We start from the raw sequence: 10,469 nt of genomic DNA on the forward strand, positions 1-10,469 counted from the left end.
TGCAAAGCAATTTATAAGTATCTCATTTTTCCCTCATGACAACTTTGTGAGGTTGAAGCTTTTATTATCCCCATTTTATAGATGAGGAAACTGAGGTAAACAATGGTTAAGTGACTTACCTAATGCCACACAACTAGCTTGTAAAGTTAAATTTGAACTCAGGTCTAGGTCCAGGGCCAAATCTCTGTATTTGTATCCTTAGTGACCAACACATATGAAATATTTAATACATCTTTATTGAATTGAATTAAGGTACCAAGCTCATTAGTTATCTATATAGCAAAGATACACTTTTTATCTCTTTAAAAACTGATATATTTTGCTTTGACATCATCATGTCCCTCTTTCCTTTTCTTCTTAGAGAATGCTTTTAAATTTTTTTTTGTATTTTATTTATTTCTATTGACATGTAAAATAGTTTTCAATATTCATTTTTGTAAGATTTTGATTTCCACAATTTTCTCCCTTCCTCCCTTCCCAAAAAAGAAGCAGTCTGATATATAGGATATACATATACAATCATGTTGAACATATTTTCATATTAGGCATATTATGGCAGAAGAATCAGAACAAAAGCGGAAAAAACCATGAGAAAGAAAAACAGAAAAGCAAATTTTAAAAAGTGAAAATAATATGCTTTGGTCAGCATTCAGACTTCATAGTTCTTTCTCCAGATGTAGATTGCATTTTCCATCACAAATCTTTTGGAATTGGCTTTAATCACTGTATTGTTGAGATGAGCTAAGTCTATCATAGCTGTTCATCCCACAGTGTTGCTGTTAATATGTTCAATGTTCTCCTGGTTCTGCTCACTTCACTCAGCATCAGTTCATGTAAGTCTTTTTAAGTTTTTCTGAAATTGCCAGCTCATGATTTCTTACTGAATAATAGTATTCCATTACATTCATATACCACAACTTGTTCAGTCATTCCCCAATTGATGAGTCTCCCCTCATTTCCAATTCTTTGCCACCACAAAAAGACTAGCAAAGATATCCTTAAACTCACTCCCATTTAAAAAATATTTTCATGGAAATCCATGAAAATTATAATATTGGGGAGAATGCTACCAGTTTGGTCTAAGGATTGTAGAAATTAGTGATCTGGGTGAAATTCAGAGAGAAATAACTTCTTTTCCCAGATCTATTTCTAATGCAGCAAAACAACAAATAGAAAATAACTCTATATGCTAAATTGAACACTAATTGTCTCAGAGAATATCTTCCAATAAGTGGGTTTATCTCAGAGCCTGAGACAGGTCAGATGTTTTGAAATTGAAAAACTATAGACTTTGTTATTATCATTTATTTTTGCTTGTAAACATACATTTAAAATTTTCATTTGGCTTCTTTAAAATAGAGCTTGAGTGTAATGAGAATGAAGAGTGTGTGCTTTGAGAACAGAACAGACACCTACTCAGTTGTCCCATATGAGCAATATGTGATGCCATTCTGTATAGAAAGCACCAACATAACTGCTTCCCACCAGTATTCAATTAATGGCAATTTCCCTATGGGATATTTTTAATTCACATATCTTTTGTTCTATTCAGTGTATGAATTTTTAAAAATAATTAAAAGTCAGTCACAAAATTGGAACAATTAGCAGCAAATTTATCTCATTTCCTGAGTGTTAATCTCTATTTGAGATTCTAAATTTCTCTCTGTAAACAGGGACTCCCCAAAGACAGTCCTGGAGATTTGTAACAGAGAAGGATGGTATTCACATTATTCAAATGAGAATTTCTCATAGATGGCTTTACCATTTCACAGCTCATTGAGCATATAAGATAAGGTATTTAAAGTGTATTGCAAACCTTCAACCAGAATAGAAATGTCAACTATTATGCATATCATTTGTATTTTTCAAAAAAAAATTAAGAGCTAAAATTGTCTGTTAACTAACTAACAATTTTTGTACTCAGGACAAACATCACAGAATTTATCTACATATTAATTTTTAAGGATTCGACCATAAAGTAGATGACAAGAAGAGTTCCATGGTGGATAGGTATAGAATAGAGTGAGAACAGTTCAGAAATGGAACTTATCTTCCAGAAGAGGGAAGTGTTAATTTGATTACAGTAGCCAATCTTTCTTCACTGGAAGTGCTAGAAATGTCCTCTAAATTTTATTGTCCCAAGGTAAAACCCCAGTGCTATGCCCTGGATATGACTCTGAAGTTTTGTATGTATCCCCTGAGTTTGATAGAATTAAGTTATTTAGAGAGTTGAAGTTTCAAGGACCCTGTAAGAAAGAATATAGATAATAAAAAATTATCTTAACTCCTTAAAAAATTCATCTAAAACTTAATAAAATAGTAACTACTATTTGAAAACAAACAGAACACAGCATGAAAGCCAGGCTGTTTTTATAAACTATATTAATAGAAAGATCTGGTAAACAACAAAGATTATTTCAAGATTGCACTTAAGTTGATATGTTGTCTCTTAAGGAAATACAAATCCCTACTCAGTACAGTATTTCATGTAAAAAATGAGTCATCATTGTCTCACTGATTATTTTTGGAGCTGTTAAAAAGGTTACTGGTGTTGAATTCTAATGAACTTTTTTTTGCATTTTAATTGTTGTTTTCCTAGTCTTTTAACCTCAGCCATCTCCAAAAGAATTATTTTTTGAGGAAACTAAAACACATTAAGTATTAATACTTAAACATGTTAAGTATTTTTTCTTAAATATTTCTGTTTTGGGGTTTATAAATGTGATTCATTCTTAAAAATATTAAGAACTTTTTATGTAAATGTAAATAGACTCTAAAGCTTTCCTATATAATTCTCAAGTCACTGACTCACTCTGAATAAGACCATACTCTTTGCCCACTTCTTACCTCTGTGATCTTGGCCAATCATTTAACTTCTGTAGTCCTGTTCCTCAGCTGCAAAAAGAAAAGGTTGGACAAGATGACCTATGAAGTCCTGTCTAGTTCTATATCTATGATCCTATAAGTTATACCTCTAGTAGTGATATCTTGCCCCAAACCATTTAGATTCTCTTGTTGGGTCTTTATATAACCATTTACATCCATTTTTAATACAGTTAGCCAAGGGAGAGGTATTATTTATGAATGTTCAGTATATCTCCCACTGCCCTCATTGGCTTCCTAATGATACTCTAACACATCATGCATAAGTCGATTAAGTAATTTAGATTACAGCTATCAATAAAGTTTTTAGTAAAGATATCATATTTTGTTTTTTTAGTCAGTGAAAGTAGGGAAAGGAGGTAGGAGGGATAGTGGTGCTCTAGGATTTTTTAATGGCAATTTTCATTTTGTCTACACACCTCTTCCTGACTGATTGAAAACTTTCCGAATTACATTTAATACTCTATTCAGTTCTTGATAGCACACTTTAAGAAATAACTGTTGTAAGGTTTGTAAGAAAGACACTTGGATTGATTATCTCATTCAATCCTTACTGTAAATTTGGAAGGCAGATGTTGTTGTTATCTTCATTTTACACATGAAGAAACTGAGATAGCCCTAAATTAAGTGACTTGCTTAGCAGTTAATAATGACAATGTCTAAGGAAGGATTTGAACTCAGTCTCCAGACTTCAAGTCTGACACTGTAGCCTCTAGTCTTTACCATCTTAAGTCAATGTCAAGAAAGATATTTAAAGATAAGAGAAAATTCAAAGGAGTTAGCCAGGTCAGCAAGAGTTTTTGAAACCATATCACAAAAGGCAAGATTGATGTAATTAGGGATATTTAAGATATAGATAAGAAGATTTAGGAAGGACATGACAGTTATCTTCAAATGTTTGAAGGGCTGAAGTATAGAATTAAGAGAAGAGTATATTTGAACTTTCTGAGTAATCCTTTCTCCTTGATATTACTGGAAAAAAGTCAGTAATGCGACTTCATACTGCACAAGTGGTTACCTTTGACAACTGTACTTTCTACTAAGTGTAGATTGATGTAATCCTTTGCTGAAGTCCTTCAATCAGATCCTTTTTGTTTCAAATAACAGTTCTAAGGTGGAAATACTTCAATATTTAAAGGATTCATAATCTTACTCTTCCCTCCTATTCAGATCACAAAGCTTCCATGCCAGACACAATTGTCACTTGGTGCACAGAATTCTAGGGTTAACCTCTCTAAGTTGATCATTGAAAGACAGAAACAGAATTTATCACTCAAGGCCTTTTCAGTTTTAGTAATGCTACCAGAACTTAATCACTGCTAGAATAACCTTCAAAAATCAAAGAGCCACTAGCCCACCACAATGAGGCCTAAGAATAGAATTTTGATGCAGGAATATGGAAATGCAACCTGGAAATGAAAATATGTTGCTTGTTAAGATCTAGGACAAATGCTGAGAATGAGAGATCAAGGAAGTTCCAGAAATAGTTTCCATGGGAAAAACAGGGTGAAACAAAAACACCAATGCCTCCAATAAAAGTTAATATCCTTCAAAATCTTGATTTTTTTTCCAATCTATGGATTCAACCCTCCCCAGGTGCAGGGTCTGGATCTGTAATAGGGATCCAAAGAAAAGGGAATGGGATAATATGACTAATATTTTCAACATTCTTCAGAAGGTGAGTAAAAAGATAATAATGTTTGTCCTTCATTTTTTAGTATTTTTTTTTAGGTTTTTGCAAGGCAAAGGGGGTTAAGTGGCTTGCCCAAGGCCACACAACTAGGTAATTATTAAGTTTCTGAGACTGGATTTGAACCTAGGTACTCCTGATTCCAGGGCTGGTGCTTTATCCACTACACCACCTAGCTGCCCCTGTCCTTCATTTTTGAAGAAGATATGACATCAGGTAGGTGATGCCATGACAAGCACATGAATTGGATTTGAGTGAGAGGGACTGTGCTAAGTCACCAGTCTCACTTTCTTCTCCAGAGTCTTTTGAGACCAGATATGAATCAGGATGACTGGAGATGACCCTGGATATGAGGCAATCAGGGTTAAGTGACTTGCCCAAGGTCACATTGCTAATAAGAGTCAAGTACCTGAGGCTGGATTTAAACTCCCATCCTTCTGACTCAAGGTAAGTGCTCTATCCACTGTGCCACCTAGCTGCCTAGGAAAAGAGATGGGAAAACTAGGAAAGATGCCATAGTGTAGTGAAAAGAATTCTAGAATGACTGAGTGTCAGAGGAATAGGTTCTTTTCCCAACTCAGCCACTAACTAGCTTTGTGAGCTTGACAACTCACTTACCTCTAATTCTCAGTTTTGTCATCTGTACCATTATTGAGTTGTACTAGATTAATTATAGTGGCACAGAAGATAGGGTGCTGGACCTGGAGCTGGGAAGACCTGAATTCTAATTTGACAAATCACCTACTTACTAGCTGTGTGACCCTGGGCGAGTCACTTAACTGTTTGCCTCAGTTTCTCATCTGTGAAATGAATTGGAGAAGAGAAGGAAATGGCAAAAACTGCTTCAATAACTTTACCAAGAAAACTCCACAAAAGGTGTCATGAAGATTGGGACACAACTGAAAAAAGACTAAATAATGACAGTTATCTCTAAGGCCACTCATAATTAAAAATAACATTTTAAACATATAAACAGTAAAATAGCAAAGAGTTAACCTAATATCCATTAAGGAGGACTTGAGTTCATCCTGGATATGACCTTTAGGAATGAACAAAAATTACTATTTTTTTCTATGACTTACACAATTTTAATGGTCTCCAGAATCTTTCCCACATTTCTCTGGAGTTAGCTAATGGCAAGTTAGTTAATGAAAATAAAGTTAGTTAATGACTCCCATTTTCATAATGTGTAAAACAGTCAGGAAGGCAAATAGTTGCAATTGTATTCAGAGGAAGCAAAATAACTTTATTGTCACCTTGCCCTGGATGTTTCTGGCCCAGTCTGTGACTATCCCCAGCCTTGATTCTATAAAGATTTACTAAGGAACGCTACTCTAAACCTGGGAGTACACAGAGCTACCAGACACAATGCTTGGCCTCAAGAGGCTTATAATCCAGTAGAGAAAACAAGGCTGTTATATCAAAAGATAAAAATAAATAAGGATGTAGTATACATTCCAGGCAAATAATAATGCCATAAGGAGTTGAAAGAAGTTGAAAGAAAGAGATCAAGGGATGGCTAGGTGGTACAGTGGATAGAGCACTGGCCTTGGAGTCGGGAGTACCTGGGTTCAAATCAGACCTCAGACACTTAATAATTATCTAGCCGTGTGGCCTTGGGCAAGCCACTTAACCCTATTACCTTGAAAAATCTTGAAAGAAAGAAAAAAAGAAAGGAAGGAAAGAAAGAAAGAAAGAAAGAAAGAAAGAAAAAGAAAGAAAGATCACTGAGGATTGAGGTGGTCAGGGATGAGGAACTTGAGGTAAGCTTTGGAAGGATGGATAGAACTTGGAGAAGAAGAGACAGCATTGAATCCAGGACTGACTATGAGCAAAAGGTTCAAAAGTAGACTAGCATGGCCATGTTTAAAGAAGAGAAAATGAGGTTGGTAAAAGAAGAGGTTCTTGTGGAGGAGTGAGAGAGATAAAACTGAGTTACAAATAAAGATAATTCTTAAGGACTTCAAATGTTAAACTAAAAAGTTAAGAATTTATTAGATAAGCAGTGGAAATTAGGTTCCCCCCCTCCCTTTCTTCCTCCTTTCTTTCTTCCTCCTTTCTTTCTTCCTTCTGTTTTTTCTTTCCTTCTTTCTTTCTCTTTCTTTCTTTCTCTCTTTCTTTCTTTCTTTCTTTCTTTCTTTCTTTCTTTCTTTTTCTTTCTTTCTTTCTTTCTTTCTTTCTTTCTTTCTTTCTTCCTTCCTTCCTTCCTTCCTTCCTTCCTTTCTTTCTCTTTCTTTCTCTCTCTCTCTCTCTCTCTCTCTCTCTCTCTCTCTCTCTCTCTCTCTCTCTCTCTCTCTCTCTCTCTCTCCTTCTTCCTTCCTTCCTTCCTTTTTCTTTCTTTCTATGACTTACCTGACTGTGGATTGATGCCATCCTTTGTTGAAGTCCTTCAACCAGATTATGTAAATTCTAATTGGCTCCACAGTGCTTCTTCCTGGAGAGCTGCATCAAAGATGATTGGACAGTTTGAAAAGGAGCCACCAACTGAGGGTATGAGAGAGGCTGAAGAGATAAAGATGTTCCTTTTTCTTTTTTTGGAACTCTTCCAGATTTTATCTCCCTTAGACTTCAACACGTGGAGTGTGGGTGAGCAGGTGAGGAAATTTCTCTCCCTACCCCTTGCCTCTGAGCAGCAGTAGTATATTCCTCAACAAAAGTATGTAGTAATGGAGAGCAGCACAGTTGCCTACCCAAGTATGTGTCCTTGTTGTCTGTCTTCTATCTATCTAAGAGTTTCTCTCCTGAACATAGGGCTGCCACCAGCAAGCTGTGAGCTTGGGAAATTGCCCTTTTCAGTTATTGCAGTTATCTCCTGAGCTCAGCGGCTGCTCGTGCCCCTGACTGGTGGCTATTGCTTATCAGATGATTCCTGCAGCTATTTTTGCATTTTGGAGGAGAAGGCTACCCAAATGACAAGGATGCTGAACTGGAAGGACTAAGAAGATCTAAACCCTGTCTTGGCTATGTGGAAAGATTAGACCTAGGAAGTGGCTCATGGAGTGCTCTAGAGTGAAACCAAAATCAACTGTCCAACAAAGTTGGGAAAGTGCAATGATAGTGATATTTTGTTTTAGATATTTCTTAATGCAAGCTTCTGAAACTTGTGGATTTTAAGCATTTCTTTTGTATTTGAAGACACAAATAGCTATCCTATGCCTGATATTTATGTTGTATTTATGTACATCTTTTCTGTGTAGGGGTCCTTCCCTTTCATCCCCCTTTTTTTTGTTTTGTTTCTTTTTCTTTAGGTTTTTGCAAGGCAATGGGGTTAAGTGGCTTGCCCAAAGCCACACAGCTAGGTCATTATTAAGTGTCTGAGACCAGATTTGAACCCAGGTACTCCTGACTCCAGGGCCGGTGCTTTATCCACTGCGCCACCTAGCCACCCCTCTTTCATCCCTTTTAGAAGATCTGCATGTAGGCCTTTGTTCTTGTTTCAGGGGCAAAATAAGCCAAAGAGAAGAGAAAAGTCAAACTCCTCTTATGGCAATCAGGTTCCACCTGGGATTCACCTGGATCTGTGTGAGTCCAGAGTAAGAGCTCTTTGTTGGAGTGGTCTGGGTCCCGGGCGAAATGTGAAAATCCTACATTAAGGGAGGAGTCATATTTCTGGAGAGAGATCTTTGGATTTTCTTTGCTTTGGTTCAAAACATACAATCAGAAACAGAAAAAGGAAAACTTTTAAGTGAAAGAACAATTCATGTAATAACGCTAAGGGGCAATTAGGTGGTGCAGTGGGTAGAGCACCAACCCTGGAGTCATTAGGACTTTAGTTCAAACCTGGCCTCAGACCCTTAATAATTACCTTGGGCAAGTCACTTAACCCCACTGCCTTGAAAAAACCAAAAAAACACTGAGACACATTCTTTGAGACCACAAATTGTTTTAATGCAAAGTATAGCACAGACACATGCAACTTTTGAGGGGGTGAGTTTGATCTATACTGTAACCCTTCCCCCCAGAATGAGGAGAGGAAATAAATAGAAATATCTAGAATTATGGATGAATCCATAAATGCTGTCCTTGACCCAAACTCATTAGTTTAATTCTACCAATTCATGTACATCCTTATGTAGCTTATGTTTTCAAAAGGTATCTGGGTCTGCTCAACTTTATTGAAGAACCTGAGATCTGGAATAACTTAGTAATGATAGCATTAGGTTGCTGTCATCTCCAAATGTATCATTCTCCAAAAATATTTTAATCTTTTCAGAGGGTTTTAATATCTTGTGATGAAATGGAAAGGGTGAGGAAGTAAGAGGCAGAGTCCTGGGTTCTCTTCTGGGTCTGCTATTTGCCATGCAACTTAAGAGAAATCACATTATCCCTCTGAATTTCAGATTTCTTACTTTTTTTAAATAAAGAGGTTGGATAAGATGATCCTTACTATCTTTCCTAGCTCTAAAGTGAATCATTGGTTTTAATATTCCTTTAGTATTACAAATTACAAATTATTTAGCCTAGAATTCAAGGCCCAACACAATCTCCTTTTCCAACTTTATCTCCCACTGCCTCTGCACATAAGTGCTCCATTGCAGCTATATTATTTCGATTGTCTCCTGTCATTGATGGACTTTTGTTCATATCAAACTTCTTGCCTAAACTATCTTTTACTTCCTTCAAAGCCTAATTTAAACTCTGCTTTTTCAGGCCTCAGAGATCAACAAGGTCATTTGTGAAGTCTTCCCTGACTTTCTCAAGTTCACAGAGAAGTCTCCTTCCTTTCAAGAGATTGGTTCTATTCATCATTTTGCTAATGATTTGGATGGAGCTAGAGAAGATGCAATTGCTAAATTTACATATTAAAAGACAAGATTAGAGAGGGACAACAACCCTATTACATGAGAGAGTCAGATAAAAACAATGGACCAAATAGAATGATCTGATAAAAGTTCAGTTTTGCAGTTGACCCCCCAAAATAATTTCTCAAATACAAGATGGAGGGAAGACATGGAGAGAAGTCATTAGTTCCTATGGGAAAAGATTTAGGTATTTTAGTTAATTGTAAATTCAATATGGCAAAAATATTATGACATGGCAGCTGAAGAAGTTGATGCTATTCTAGGTTGTTCTAAAAGGGACAAAGTATCCAGAACAAGGAAGGCAAAAGTGAGGCTGGTGACTTTTAATGTTCTCATTTCTGGTCATATTTTAATTGAAGAATTGTGCTCGTTTATGCATTGCACATTTCAGGAGATATAAGCAAACTGAAGTGTTGGGAACCGTTGTGTATGGGAGTATTGTGAATTATCTTCACCTGGTGTCCTGGAATACCAGTCTTGTCTTGCCAAGTGCCAAGTGCCATGGGAGTGGGAGTGGATTAGAGACTGGAAAGGTATTTAGGCACTGGTGTTTTGGTGAATAAAGGGAACACTTGGAGATTTTGTATTTCTTTTCTCCAGCTCCTCCAAAGCTTGCCTGGGGAAGATTGAAAGAATCCAGAAGTGGGACTTAACATATTGGCGTCCGAACTAGGACAATAAAGGTGGAGTTATCTGAGTAAAGTCCAGAAGAAGGACAATAGCAGATATAAGCAAGAGAACCAGGCAATATCCCAGAGCAAGGACTCTTGTTGTTGCCACAGACCCTGATGCAGACTTTGACACAGACCCCAACAACAAATTGTACTCCAGAAGCACTTGCCAGCCTACAGCTGACTACACCTCGGCAGAGAGCTGTGAATGGAACGCTAGCTGTGCTTCCTGTGTGGAGAGTGTAGGTGTCACATGCTATTGGACAGTTTGTAATGGTGTTGACTATTGTTTACAAGATGCAGCAACTCCAGATTGTACTGTCAACATCTTAAGTGATTTCAAATGCTCTCTCTCATTCTCTGCCATTCCCACCCTCTGCAGAGGGAGTGGGGAGAGAGAAAGGAAATCTTTCTTTTTTTGAA

General features: G+C 36.7%; 1 long non-coding RNA gene across 1 annotated transcript; it reads right to left on the reverse strand.

Moving 5' to 3' along the window:
- Window positions 1-239: 239 nt before the first annotated feature.
- Window positions 240-7,371, reverse strand: LOC141507888 (uncharacterized). The gene is made up of 3 exons (XR_012474302.1): window positions 6,926-7,371; window positions 2,848-2,895; window positions 240-2,246 (listed from the first exon to the last, which is right to left on the reverse strand). It is a non-coding gene; the product is annotated as an uncharacterized LOC141507888 (long non-coding RNA).
- Window positions 7,372-10,469: the final 3,098 nt, after the last annotated feature.

The sequence above is a fragment of the Macrotis lagotis genome, chromosome 1 (genome assembly GCF_037893015.1).
Source record: "Macrotis lagotis isolate mMagLag1 chromosome 1, bilby.v1.9.chrom.fasta, whole genome shotgun sequence".
NCBI lineage: Eukaryota > Metazoa > Chordata > Mammalia > Peramelemorphia > Peramelidae > Macrotis > Macrotis lagotis.